The sequence below is a fragment of the Polypterus senegalus genome, chromosome 8 (assembly GCF_016835505.1).
Source record: "Polypterus senegalus isolate Bchr_013 chromosome 8, ASM1683550v1, whole genome shotgun sequence".
NCBI classification, from domain to species: Eukaryota; Metazoa; Chordata; class Cladistia; order Polypteriformes; family Polypteridae; genus Polypterus; species Polypterus senegalus.
In genome coordinates, this window is record NC_053161.1 from 39866583 (window position 1) to 39880783 (window position 14201).

At 43.1% G+C, this 14201-nt stretch overlaps 1 protein-coding gene across 3 annotated transcripts in view; it reads left to right on the top strand.

Annotated features, from left to right (window-relative positions):
* The first annotated feature begins 11316 nt into the window (after positions 1 to 11316).
* Positions 11317 to 14201, top strand: part of nrf1 (nuclear respiratory factor 1) — a 112753-nt gene continuing 109868 nt past the window's right edge. For 2 of the 3 annotated variants that reach the window (XM_039760991.1, XM_039760988.1), the window contains exon 1: positions 11317 to 11512. The gene's annotated coding sequence lies outside the window, so the exon portion shown is untranslated. The remainder of the gene's footprint in view (positions 11513 to 14201) is intronic. The other variant, XM_039760992.1, reaches the window with a different exon arrangement.

A 14201-nucleotide genomic window follows, 5' to 3' on the forward strand; every position in this document is an offset into this window, starting at 1 on the left:
GCCTCTGTCCCGTCTGCGTCCCTATAGTCGGCGCAAGACCGCAGCCGACTTCGGCGGGGCGCTAGGTCCCGGGGCACTTAGCAGCCCGTGTCCATTCAGCGTCCTCTCGGACTCCCCTCGCCAGCATACAGCCAGCGGCGCCGCCTCCTGTCGGAGGGCTGCTTACTCGGAACTGATCGTTATCATCACAGCCTTTTCAACAGACCCTCCCGCATGCTGTACGGTCGGCTGTACTCACCGTCTCCGCCGTACCTCTCCGGCTGGAGATTCCAGCGTCGCGCCCGTCCGTTGTCGATCGAAGCGTTTGCAGCGCGCGGCGCCTTCCTCTCCAGTTCCAGCACCTCAGCCGGAGGGCACGTAGCATCTGTAAAACACGCTGCTCCACGGGCTGAAGGGGCGCCTCCAGCTCCGCCAGAGCAGCGGCAAAGACAGGAAGTTAACCGGCGCTGAGCCTACCTGTCTGTCAGCCTCCGACGCCGGCCACTTCCTGTGGGCCTTTTCCTCCGGCCCAATCGGGTCTCCCCTGCCCATGATGGACATTCCTTGGTCCCGCTCTCTGCAGTCATCGGCGGGCACACAAGACACACCGTCCAATCGCGTGCCTGTCAGGGGAGGGACTTCTGGTCCGGCCATCTTGGCTCTCCTTCTGCGGCGGCGTGCTTGCCGGCAGCCTGGCTGTTGCCAGCACCTTCGAGCTGCAGCGTCTCTTCCTCCGCAGCCCTGCGCGCTGCCGCCGTCTACCGGGCCCGCAAACCAGCATGCGCCCGCCACTGGCGCGGATCCGGGAGGTCCCTGCCTGGAAAACAAAACACACGCCCGGCCCCCAAGGGCCGGCTGCCGATAGGCAGGGAACTCACCTCCCAGGTCCCGTCTAACCGAGGAAACGTCCTCGGCGTGGCCTCTGGGCGCCATGCCGTCCGGCGCCTCCAGCAGCGGCGCGTCGTGGGAGCCGCTGCACTCCTCAATGCCGCGCCCGCCCGCTTCAGGGAATAACGGCCCTCCTGCGGACCCCTGGCGGTCCGTGGGGTTCCTTTACCCCGCGGGGCTGTGTGCACGCAGCACCCGCGGTGCGTGGGTGGGGTCCCCTGCTGCACCGGGCCGTCCACAACAATATTTTTTGAACAGGTCTCCGCCTTGAAACAGGCGGAGCATCCTGCCGACTTCGCCAGATGTGAGCGGCACCCGGGCACAGACAGGCGGACATGTTGTTTTCAACCACCACACGTTTATTTACAATATTTACAAGAATAATTATGGTCACAAAGACCCCAGTTCATTGGTCACACAGACCCAGTCACGTGCACAAACCCCAAATCCAAACACAAAGTCCTGGCCACAATGCCTTTCTTCGGGCCGCCTCCACTCTCCACTGCTTCGTCCTCCTTCCACCCGACTCCAGCTCTGAATGAAGGAGGCGGCCCTTTATAGCTGGACCGGATGAGCACCTGGTGTTCCCGGCATACCTTGGCTTAGCGCCCCAGCGTGGCGGAAGTGCCGGCTGTCCTCCCGGCTGCTCTCCGGGCGCCGTCATAAATCTTCCCCCCAGCACTTCCTGGTGTGGCAGGAGTGCTGGGGAAACAAGTCCCAAGGCATTGGGCGCCTCCTGGCGGTGACCACGGGCCCCTACAGGGAAGGGCTTCCATGCCCTTGACCCGTGGCCCCCAAAGCAACCCGGAAGGCAAACCCCACGTGGTCCAGGCAGGGCTCTGACCCTCTTCCGGTCCCTCCTGGCGTCCCGGCCGGGTCATGGCCCCTGGCATCCCTGACACTAGTTTATTTTATTTCATTACAATACAATGCAATTTATTTTGTGTATAGCCCAAAATCACACAAGAAGGGCCGCAATGAGCTTTAACAGCCCCGCAGCCTTGACTCTCTAAGAAGACAAGGAAAAACTCCCAAAAAACCCTGTAGGGAAAAAATGGAAGAAACCTTGGGAAAGGCAGTTCAAAGAGAGACCCCTTTCTAGGTAGGTTGGGCATGCAGTGGGTGTCAAAAAGAAGGGGGTCAATACAATACAATACAATACACAGAACATAACAAATCCTCAATACAGTATAAAAATTTTAGAAGTACAGAGTAGAATTTAACAGTAAATGATATCACATAATATGATTTGGATTTGTTTAGAGTCCTGAGAACCTCATTCATCAAGCTGCCTCCCCCATTTGGCCATTCCACAGCTGAAATAGTGCTAATCCAATGAAAGGACCCCTCTTTACCACGATTCCTGCGATCCTCCATCAGGGATGACTTTACCTTAGGCAGGCAAAACAACTTGGCAGGTGGGCCGTGGGGTGAGGGTTAGTATTCAGTTATAACTGTCATGTTACTTATGTTTTAGTGCTAATGACTAACAACAGAGATGCAGTCTGTACAGTTAATCAGCAGCTGTAGTCAGGATATGCTAAACTGTAGTAGTGAGTCTTCAACCGGGATTTAAAGGCTGAGACCGAAGGGGCATCTCTTATAGAAGCAGGCAGACCATTCCACAGTTTAGGGGCCCTGTAACTAAAAGCCCGACCTCCCACTGTTATTTTATTACTTCTTGGAATCATAAGCAGACCGGCATCTTGAGATCTTAATGTGCGCTCAGGTTTGTAAGTCATGATAAGTTCAGACAAGTAAGCCGGACCTTGCCCATTTAATGTTTTATATGTTAAAAGGAGGATTTTGAAATCTGCCATAAACTTAACCGAGAGCCAGTGTAAGGATTTAAGAACCGGAGTTATGTGTTCATATTTTCTTGTTCTTGTAATAATTCTTGCAGCAGCATTTTGGATTAACTGGAGGCTGTATAAAGAACAGTTTGAACATCCAGTGAACACCGTATTGCAGTAGTCAATACTACTAGAAATAAATGTATGAATTAATTTCTCAGAATCCTGTTTATTTAGAAAGCACCTTAATTTCCCAACATTGTTAAGATGTTTTGGACAACTTTTTAATATGCACTAGAGTCAAAGTTAACTCCTAGATTGCGGGCTGATTCAGTAAAGTTAATGGTGATTCCAACGGAGTTAAATGATGACAGAATATTGTTGTGATCAGCGTCATTCCCTCCAACAATTAACATCTCTGTTTTATCTGTGTTTAAAGACAAGTAGTTCTCATCCATCCACTCCTTTAATTCACTAACACAACTAATTAAAGACCTCGGAGAAACTTCATTTGATCTAAATGACATTGCTTCCATGCATTTTCAAGATGTAGGTGGTGATGAATACAATATTAACCATGTTTTCATACCATTGGTTTTCTAACTAGCTAGAATTCTCGTTATTTAAACATTGTTTGTATACTTCTTTGTTATTACACATGAAGCTCATTTCCTTAAAGTGACATCACTTTAAACAAAGTATATGTGTGCACCTTTGATTCATAGCTGTTGAGCTGGTGCCAACAAGCATCATCATTTACAGTATATCAAACAAACTGGCTTTTATACAACTTCCTTCAAGGAAACCGTTTAAATACAGTTAGGTCCATAAATATTTGGGGAGAGACAACTTTTTTCTAATTTTGGTTCTGTACATTACCACAATGAATTTTAAATGAAACAACTCAGATGCAGTTGAAGTGCAGGCTTTCAGCTTTAATTCAGTGGGTTGAACAAAAAGATTGCATAAAATGTGAGGCAACTAAAGTATTTTTAACACAATCCCTTCATTTCAGGGGCTCAAAAGTAATTGGACAATTGACTCAAAGGCTATTTTATGGGCAGGTGTGGCAAGTCTGTCGTTATGTCATTATCAATTAAGCAGATCGAAGGCCTGGAGTTGATTTGAGGTGTGGTGCTTGCATGTGGAAGATTTTGCTGTGAACAGACACCATGCGGTCAAAGGAGCTCTCCGTGCAGGTGAAAGAAGCCATCCTTAAGCTGCGAAAACAGAAAAAACCCATCTGAGAAATTGCTACAATATTACGAGTGGCAAAATCTACAGTTTGGTACATCCTGAGAAAGAAAGCAAGCACTGGTGAACTCAGCAACGCAAAAGACCTGGACATCCACGGAAGACAACAGTGGTGGATGATCGCAGAATCATTTCCATGGTGAAGAGAAACCCCTTCACAACAGCCAACCAAGTGAACAACACTCTCCAGGGGGTAGGCGTATCGATATCAAGTCTACCATAAAGAGAAGACTGCATGAAAGTAAATACAGAGGGTGCACTGCAAGGTGCAAGCCACTCATAAGCCTCAAGAATAGAAAGGCTAGATTGGACTTTGCTAAAGAACATCTAAAAAAGCCAGCACAGTTCTGGAAAAACATTCTTTGGACAGATGAAACCAAGATCAACCTCTACCAGAATGATGGCAAGAAAAAGTATGGAGAAGGCGTGGAACAGCTCATTATCCAAAGCATACCACATCATCTGTAAAACACGGTGGAGGCAGTGTGATGGCATGGGCACGCATGGCTGCCAGTGGCACTGGGACACTAGTGTTTATTGATGATGTGACACAGGACAGAAGCAGCCGAATGAATTCTGAGGTGTTCAGAGACATACTGTCTGCTCAAATCCAGCTAAATGCAGTCAAATTGATTGGGCGGCGTTTCATGATACAGATGGACAATGACCCAAAACATACAGCCAAAGCAACCCCGGAGTTTATTAAAGCAAAGAAGTGGAAAATTCTTGAATGGCTGAGTCAGTCACCTGATCTTAACCCAATTGAGCATGCATTTCACTTGTTGAAGACCAAACTTCGAACAGAAAGGCCCACAAACAAACAGCAACTGAAAGCCGCTGCAGTAAAGGCCTGGCAGAGCATTAAAAAGGAGGAAACCCAGCATCTGGTGATGTCCATGAGTTCAAGACTTCAGGCTGTCATTGCCAGCAAAGGGGTTTCAACCAAGTATTAGAAATGAACATTTATTTCCAGTTATTTAATTTGTCCAATTACTTTTGAGCTCCTGAAATAAAGGGATTGTGTTAAAAAACTGCTTTAGTTGCCTCACATTTTTATGCAATCTTTTTGTTCAACCCACTGAATTAAAGCTGAAAGTCTGCACTTCAAATGCATCTGAGTTGTTTCATTTAAAATTCATTGTGTTAAACTTACAGAACCAAAATTAGAAAAAAGTTGTCTCTGTACAAATATTTATGGACCTAACTGTATGTCTGCAAGTACATGGCTGTAGCACAGTTCTTCCAGATATGTTTCAAAAGCAGGGCTAAAGAAGGTGAAGTGGTTCATTCACAGTCACACTGAAAATTGGAGAGAGGGAGCAAAATAATAAAGTGGCCTAAAGGCCAACACACTAATGACTAGGCCAACAACAACAACAACATTTATTTATATAGCACATTTTCATACAAACAGTAGCTCAAAGGCCATAATGCCCAAGAAGAGAATAAACACCTAGGGAAGCTATTTCTACAAAGTGGTAAACAAGCCAATCAGGGTTTTTTGGCCTAGTATTAGTAGGTGTGGTTGAGGCCAGTTTTGTGTTAGTGCCTTAAAGGTTGGCTTCTGCACTGGGTCCAGTCCCCATGTTGGTCTGTCTGTATGAAGTTTGCATGTTCTCTCCTTGTTTGGGTAGCCTTTCTTCAGATCCTTTGTATTAAAAAAAGATTCAACTGAGTCCATATCAAACTCTGCCAGTTTGTTAGAGTAAATGTTGCTGTGGCAGTTAGGATACTTGTGTTAGCTGAGGTGTTCTCAGTACACCATTGTGTTATTAAGTTTATGTAGCAGTATACAGACTTTTGGAGAGTAGAAGGTTGCAAAGGGCCAGATTTGAAAAAGTCCCAAAAGCTGAGCAGGACAGCATTTGTGATGCCTCAGCACATTCAAGGTTCAGCAATTATAGGGTCTGACATGCCGGGTCTGCTAACACTTTTGGAAACTCTAAGAGAATAATAAATAGTATAACTATGAACTTTCCACCCTTAAGCCGGAATCTCTCTGGGAAGAAATAACTGAGTGTTTCTCCTGGTAGAGCCCATGAAACAGTTTCTTACAGACTGATAGAGCACAATAATTAAAACAAGAAAGTAAAACTACATAATAAAAAGGAGAAACAAGCAAGGCCCCAAGTTCCCTGCAACCCTGCTCAGTATAAGCAGGTTTGGAAAGTGGATGGATGGTAACATAATCACAATAATAACAATTAGCAATATATTTTGTATATGAAAGAAAACTATTGCATATGCAAGTGATTTGTATGAGCTCAGAGTGTATTAAATGTGCAAACCACAGTGATGCACTGAAGATTAATTGGTCTCAGGGCCACCCACAGTTAGCCCTGAAATTCCCTTTGTCCATTTCTAATGGTTTTGGCCACCCATTCTTCTCGTGGCCTCAGTCACTATTTCCATCGATGCCTTTCTTGGGCTCCCTCTCAGTGTCATCCTCTTGAACATCATCATGGAGCCCCTCTCCTATGTTCATGCCACAGGCCCTAACCACCTTCACCTTGTTCTACTCTCCAAATGACTTATCACTTTCTACCTCAATTTTTTCACCAATCTCTTTTTCCTTAATCAGCACACCCATTTAATTTTTGCAAGTCACTCCTTTGTAATTTTACCTTGTAACAAAGGTGCTATATAGGCGTCTGACCCGACACAGATGGACACGGAGGCACGTATAAAAAAACACAAAGACTTTATTTTTCTTCAGCTGTGGGACACGTCTTCCTCGTGCCACACAGCCCAAACACAGTCCCCAAAACACAAGCACAAAACAGTTCTCTTCCTTTACCACCACTCCTCCTCAAGCTTCGTCACCTTCCTCCCAACTCTGGCTCCTCGAATGGTGGTGGCTGGGCCCATTTATAGCCCACCCGGAAGCATTCCAGGTGATTAACCACCAGGTCCTAATTGCACTTCCGGGTGGGGTTGAAGACTCGTCCAACCGGGCTGTGGGAAGCAGACAGCCCCCCCTAGCTGCCACCCCGGGCCCCAACCAAGCTGTGGAGGACTCCATCTCCCATGGAGCCTTGTGGGTGGTTGGGGAATCACCGTCGGCCAGGGAGGCTGCCACCAACCATCCCGGGGGAGGTATTGAACTCTCCATGGCAGCTCCCCCGGGAACATAAGCAGCAGGGGCATCACTGCCAGGCATGGGACCCGGCTGTCCTTCACAACCTCATCTTTATAAATCAATACAAAGGAATTTCTTTATAGAAATTAGAATAGGGGAAAGCTACCAGAATGTATATCAAGCACCACATTCCCATATTACGACTTCTGATTCTGCTGCACCACCATCCACAGTTGACAAGTCACCTAAACAAATGAAGTTGTGTACTTTCTTTGAAATAACTTAATTGTTGATATTATTTACCTACAAAACTGGAACTCATGTTGGTTAATCAGCAGGAGACAAAGAGTATGTATGAGAGAGGAATGCTCCATGTGCAGTGAGGTCATTAGTGGAGTACCTCAGGGTCTATACTTGGTCTGCTACTTTTTCTAGATTTATATTAATGACATTGATTCTGGTATAGTCAGTAAACCTGTGAAATTCACAGATGACACTAAATTTGTAGAAATGGCAGACACCGAGTAGGCAGCAAAAGCAATTTTAAAAAACCCAAAGAAGCTTCAGAATAGGGTGGACACTTGGAAAATGCAGTTTAATGTAGAAAAGTGCAAAGTGTGAGCAAAAAGAATTTCAATTATAAATACTAGGAGGGAAACATGGTCATACAGGAAGCAACATCTGGTAAAGATTTAGGAGTTTATGTTGACAATATTTTTTATCATCAAAGCATTGCAGAAGCTATTAAAAAGCAAATAAAATGTTAGGTTATATAGTAAAAACTTGAATATAAATCAAGGGACATTATGCTCAGACTATCAAATGCACCAGTGAAACCACGTCTGGAGTATTATGTACTATTATAGCCAGCCATGCTATGAAAAGACAAAGCAGCCCTTGAAGCAGTGTACAGGAGTGCAAACAAGTGCATCCCAGGACTTAAGGACATGTTGTACTCTGACAGACTCAGAGAAGTAAACCTGTTTAGTCTAGAGCAGAGGAGACTGCACAAAGACTTTATCAGTTCTTTGAGAATTATAAATACATGGATTAAGTAGATCCAGTGGAATTCTTACTGCTTAACATGGAATCACATTCTGGAGGACACCAGTGTGAAGTGCATTTAGGACTGAAGGCAGGAAGCACTTCTTTGCACAAAGAGTTCTATGACTCAGGAACAAACTACTGAGACATCTAATTGAAGCAGAAACCTTGACAGGCTTTGAAGAAAAATCTGGAAGAGATATTGGGGCAGCTTAGCTATTAGCTAAACAAACTAACATGAAGGAATGAATGGTTTCCTCTCGTTTGTCAAATTCCTTATGTTCTTACACTTAGGAAATCTGTTATCAGTAGGTAAATTGCTACATAATGATAAACAGAAAAAGGTAATATATGATTATTTGAATAACACTATGATTTGCAGGAGATTAAATTGGAATACATATTAATAGTACAGCAATCTTTTTTTTTTTAGGCACCCACCAATAAGGGATTTATAAAGTTTTGTTGTTTTTTTTTTTTTTTTTTTTTTGCTGCTTGGCTCATCTATGGCTTCCTTGCTTTTATACTGAGATACTTTTCTTTCTTTTTCAGCCTCACAGGAGCACCATGACTTAGCTTTGCCTCCTGCCACGTCCAAGTCACAATGTCAAATTACACCATGGCTTAATGCACACAATTGCATCAGCAGTACAACACTCTTTAATGAAATTTCTGTGAAGTCAGATATTGTAGAGGACCGAGAGTCCATGCACAGATTCTGTAAGAGAAGTGTACAAGTGCAGAAAAGGACGACCATCTCCTCTAACTCTAGCATCTTTCCCATGTCCTAAAGGGTGACTAACTGAGCTACTTACTGAGAGAATGTTAGCAAATAAAGATGGGAGGCTGAATCTGATTAATGCAGTTGGCTATAAATATGTATTGCAACTAACAAGTTCTGTTCTAACTTGATAGTTAATTATGCTACTTAATATTATTTATTATACAATTGACTTATTTTATTTTTTCACTGACTTTAATTCTTTCATTGAAAGATGCTGTCCTTTGTTATCATTTTAAACAAAGGTCCCACGTCACTTTGTGCTCAGTGCTACCGGAATGAATAAATATCTTTATTTTAGTGTGCGGGAGGTAATTGAGGCTTTGGACTTCAAACACCGAGATTGTGGGTTCAAATTCCACTACTGTTACTGTATGACCATGAGTGAGTTACCATCAGCTGTCTGTGCTCCAATTAAAGAGAAAAAAAAACATGTAATCAATAGTATCTCAACTGTTGTAAATCACCTTGGATAAAGCTGTGAGCCAAAGAAATAAATGTAAATAGAGCCTAGTTTTTTTTCTTGCAAGAGTTACTGCAGTATGTCTTTCAACACCCAGACATCATTAGATGTAAGAGAAGAAACAAACCTGCAAAATAAACAGTCCTCATATTGAGCACCTTGCAGTAGAATTTTGGATCCTTTTAAAATGATGGTACTCACTCCCCTTGGGACTGCGATAAAGTAATCAAATTATTTGGTAATCAATACACAGATCAGTTTCACTGCATGATTGGATAAGAAAGCAAACAGATCTAGCAAAACCCCTATGATTGAAACTGAAGAGATTTAAAGTGTTATGAATAAGAAATATAAAGTATAAGAATTACTTATGAAAGCTTTGAAATCACTTAAGTTTGTGTGTGTGTGTGTTTCCAGCATCTTCTCACTCACTTGTACAGGATAACCTTTTGGGGATTTTTCCCTATTGTTATCACTCTAAACCCAAACACCCTCACGTTTTACAGCCATCTTTTGACGATATTTTTGTGCAGGAGATTAACACCATTATGATAAAGAGTAAACCAATATATGTTTCCAGTAAAAATGATTAGAGGGACTTAAAGTTGTGTATGCCACCTAAGCCGACCCCAGGTGTTCATCCCCTAATGGGTGCAAGAGTTCAAAGTGGCTGCTTTTTATAAAATGTGGAAAAAATGAAGATTGGTAATTTAAGAATATTAAGTGTCATTTTGTGCTATTTTGTGGTCACTAACCATAATTATATTAATATTTTTGGTATTTGATTCTTTAATGGCAGGGGTGCCTATTAAAAAGGCAAGACTGCAATGTCACAAACACGAATTCAAACTAGTGCGGCAATGGTGAGCAGGCCTTTTGAGTATAGCAAGCCTCCTATCAGAGCCATGTAAAGGCCAAAGGATTGATATTGGCACTTGTTGCGGCACTATAATATTTAGACTTTAAAACATTTAAACTTCTTCTTCTTTCGGCTGCTCCCGTTAGGGGTCACCACAGCGGATCATCTTTTTCCAAAACTTCCTGTCCTCTGCATTTTGTTCTGTTACACCCATCACCTTCATGTCCTCTCTCACCACATCCATAAAACCTCTCATAGACTTTCCTTTTTTCCTGTTGCCTGGCAGCTCTATCCTTAACATCCTTCTCCCAATATACCCAGCATCTCTCCTCTGCACATGTCCAAACCAACGCAATCTTGCCTCTCTGACTTTGTCTCCCAACCGTCCAACTTGAGCTGACCCTCTAATGTACTAATTTCTAATTCTATCCATCCTCGTCATACCCAGTGCAAATCTTAGCATCTTTAACTCTGCCGCCTCCAGCTCTGTCTCCTGCTTTCTGGTCAGTGCCACCGTCTCCAAAGCATACAACATAGCTGGTCTCACTACCATCCTGTAGACCTTCCCTTTCACTGTTGCTGATACCCATCTATCACAAATTACTCCTGACTCTTCTCCACCCATTCCACCCTGCCTGCACTCTCTTTTTCACCTCTCTTCCACAATCCCTATTACTCTGTACCGTTGATCCCAAATATTTAAACTCGTCCACCATCGCCAGCTCAACTCCCTGCATCCTCACCATTCCACTGACCACTGCCATGTCCATCCTTTTTGCAAAATCCACTATCATCTGACCTTCTTCATTCCTTTAAACATTTAAACTGAACTACACATTTTAACATTTCCGAAATCTGACGTAATATTCTTGTTTATTATGCACTTTTACTACATGTAAAGTAAAAACTTTCATTTCTTATGAACACCCTGAAATTGAGAGGCTTAAGCTAATTTGAACATCTAAAGAAACTATCGTTTTACCGCTCAGATATACACCATAACCAGCCGTGTTTGTTATTTTCTGCACGAAACTATCGCTTATTACTGGTCCACTTGGCACAAAACGTTCTCTTCTAATTAGCTCTTACTTTGCTATAGTGGGTGTCGGCGACTCTTTAAATGAAATGAAGATAGAGATACTGCTGACGCTGCTGGAGCTAGAGAGCTAGTAGCGCATCTTGCCCTTCTCAAGATGGCGTTCCTGTTGTGACGCTTGACGCTGACGACGTCGCGCCTGTTCTCTCGACGCGCGGCCGCGGCCGCCGCCGCCTGGTTGGTGTCGGGCTCGCTTGCTCTTTGTCCTCCATTAGCGCTCGGATTCCAGGCTCCGGATTGCACGGCGCAGGCCCGCTGTAGCGCAGCCGCTCTGAGGTTAGTGCCCTACCGCGCAATCTCCAGCTATTTCAGCCCCGGCGCAGCCGCAGCAACAAACCCGGCAGCGGGCGGGTAGTTGGAGAGGGAAGAGGTGTGATCCCGCTGTTCTGCGGGAAATGGGGATGTTTACAGGTTTATTTTACACCAGTTGCCCCAATATAACTTAATGCAAAGAATTGCGCTTTGGGGTGGTTAGAGTACTGGGAAGTCGGTGCTGTGATAGGCCTCAGTAGGCCCTGGGAGGCCGGTTTAGTAGAATGAGATGAACGGTAGAGATCTGTGCTGGCTTTACGGTGAAGCGCACGGTGATCCGCAGTAGGACTTTGAAAACGCAGGATCGTGTTTATAGCTATAGTTCATCATCCGGTATTTGCTTGCTCGGGGTTATTGACAGACCGTGCGTAAAAGGTGTTTATTGTCTTGTTTAATTTTTATTTATTTATTATTTTTGTTGTTTTTTCGCGGCCGCTTTATCGGTACTTAAACACAATGATAAGCAGGGCTGCGTTGATTCTGGCGGCTACAAGATGTTGAGGAGGCCGTTATCGACGTGTTAGTTTGAGTAGTGTGACACGGGTGCACAAGCGACAGTGCCAAGTGGGGCAGCGTTTCTTAGCCCGCCAAACGGAGTTTCTTGCGTGTAAGCGTTTACTTTTACACCTGGCATATGCATGGCTCAGTGTTGGACTAAGTGCTGAAATAATTGGATACAATGGAACGTTCACATTACACAGTTGGCATATAGCAAATGTCACCTGTCGCGAATATTATTGCAGGATGCTAGTCCGGGAATTTTCATTTGAGAATCGTGGCGGCAATCTTCAGAGGAGCTTAGTATTAACGATTGGCGCAGGGTTGTCTTTCTCAGTGTTGCATGTTACTGTTTGCTATTAGGAGGCCGGTGGGAGGTGCGGACGTTTTTTACGCGATGCTGTCATTCTCGCAGCTTTTTTTGATGGCGCTTGAACTCTTTTAGTAATTTTGCGTGGTAAAGCCTTGTCATTTATGGGGTTGATGGAAGATCAGTCATCGTATTTTATTGCGTGTTTCGTCCGTAATGAGCAGCGCATTACAGACCGATTTTACATTTTTACTGAACGAAATGAAACGCGTCATTTAGCTAGTTCAAATTAATACAATCGAGTACAGAGTACTGTACACATTAGAACACAGAACGGGAAATGAGAAATCAGTAAAGCAGAAATATCACTAATTAGTAAAAATACAGTCGAGGAAGACATGTTTTCTGAGTTCCAGATAACCATTTTCAGTATTCTTGCTTAATTATTTAAACAAAGTCCTGCTAGATAAGATTTCCAAAAACATGCTGACAGCTGATACGTTAGTATGACCATTACTGTCTGAGCTTTGACTGTGGCATTTTCATTCCAGTTACTATGTATGTTTAGTAGGTGCTTATCTTTCCAGTTGGCTTGTTAATTTTTTATTTTCATTGCCAGATCAAGGCAGTACAGTATTTGGTTTTGTAGTTGCTTGAGTAGAATGCACAATACCCATTTTTTGGGACCACAGATAATTTGAAAATTATTTGCACAAAGTTGAAGGTGAAACATTGACAGCTGTGTTACAGTTTGGTTTTTGTAAATGCTTTATGGTCTTTCTATTGCTGTTCAGCACAATCAATTTTGGGATAGCTGTACAACTTTCGGTTTCTGGTTTTTTTTTTTTTTGTTTGTTTTGTGGGCCACATTCCTAATATGAACTTAATTTTACTGTAAATAAATGTTTGCAACTATAATTAAAAAAAAAAAAAATAAACAGTGGTTCACATTTATTCAGTCTTGATTTTCTTTGGCCATATAGCAGAGTGGGTTGTATTTGGTTTGTAAGTTCTGCAATTTATTTATTCTAAGTCGTTCGAGTCTAAATTCTCACTTTAGTGAAGATCAGTTTTCATTCAGTTTATAGAATAAATGGGAACACCACACTCTCCTTTTAAATATCACACAATTAAGATGTTACTCAGAAATAATATGCCGTGTTACTTGTATAGATATCTCAGCACTGGTACGTATACCGTCACATTTTGAAAAGAATAACCCACCCAGAATGTTTTTTTTTTTGTATGTGTCACTTACGCCAAGTAGTTTGAAGTAGTGGATGAGAACATTTTTTTAAATCTCATGTTTTCATGGAAAAATTACATATTGTGGCTGTGGGGAACCAGAAAAACAGAGTGGAACACAAGGCCATCACACAGCCCAGTCACCTAGAGCCCATTTGGAATTGGCAGTTCACCTAAAATACATTTCTTTGTGCCTGTGTCATGAAATCATAAGGAAAATCCATAGAGACATGGGGAGAACAGGCAGACTCTACACATGGTTGTGTTAGATGCTATAGTACCTCCTTTTGAGTTTTATTTTAATAATTAATAATGTTTTTTATTTTCCATCTTGGAATTATACAATGGTTCCTAACCTTAGTCTAATACAGATCTTCTTAAACTTGGCACTTATATCAACAGTATTGGGCAGTAGTAAAAAATTAAGCCAAATGAAATGCCAGTCCATTGCAGGTTATATTAAAACACGCATACACACAGTCAATCCGATACAATGAACACATTTAGCTTCATTACTCATCTTTGGGATATCAGGAGTACCTAGAGGAAATGTGCAAAGACCCACCAAGAACATATAAACTTTGCAAAAAGACCAGGCCT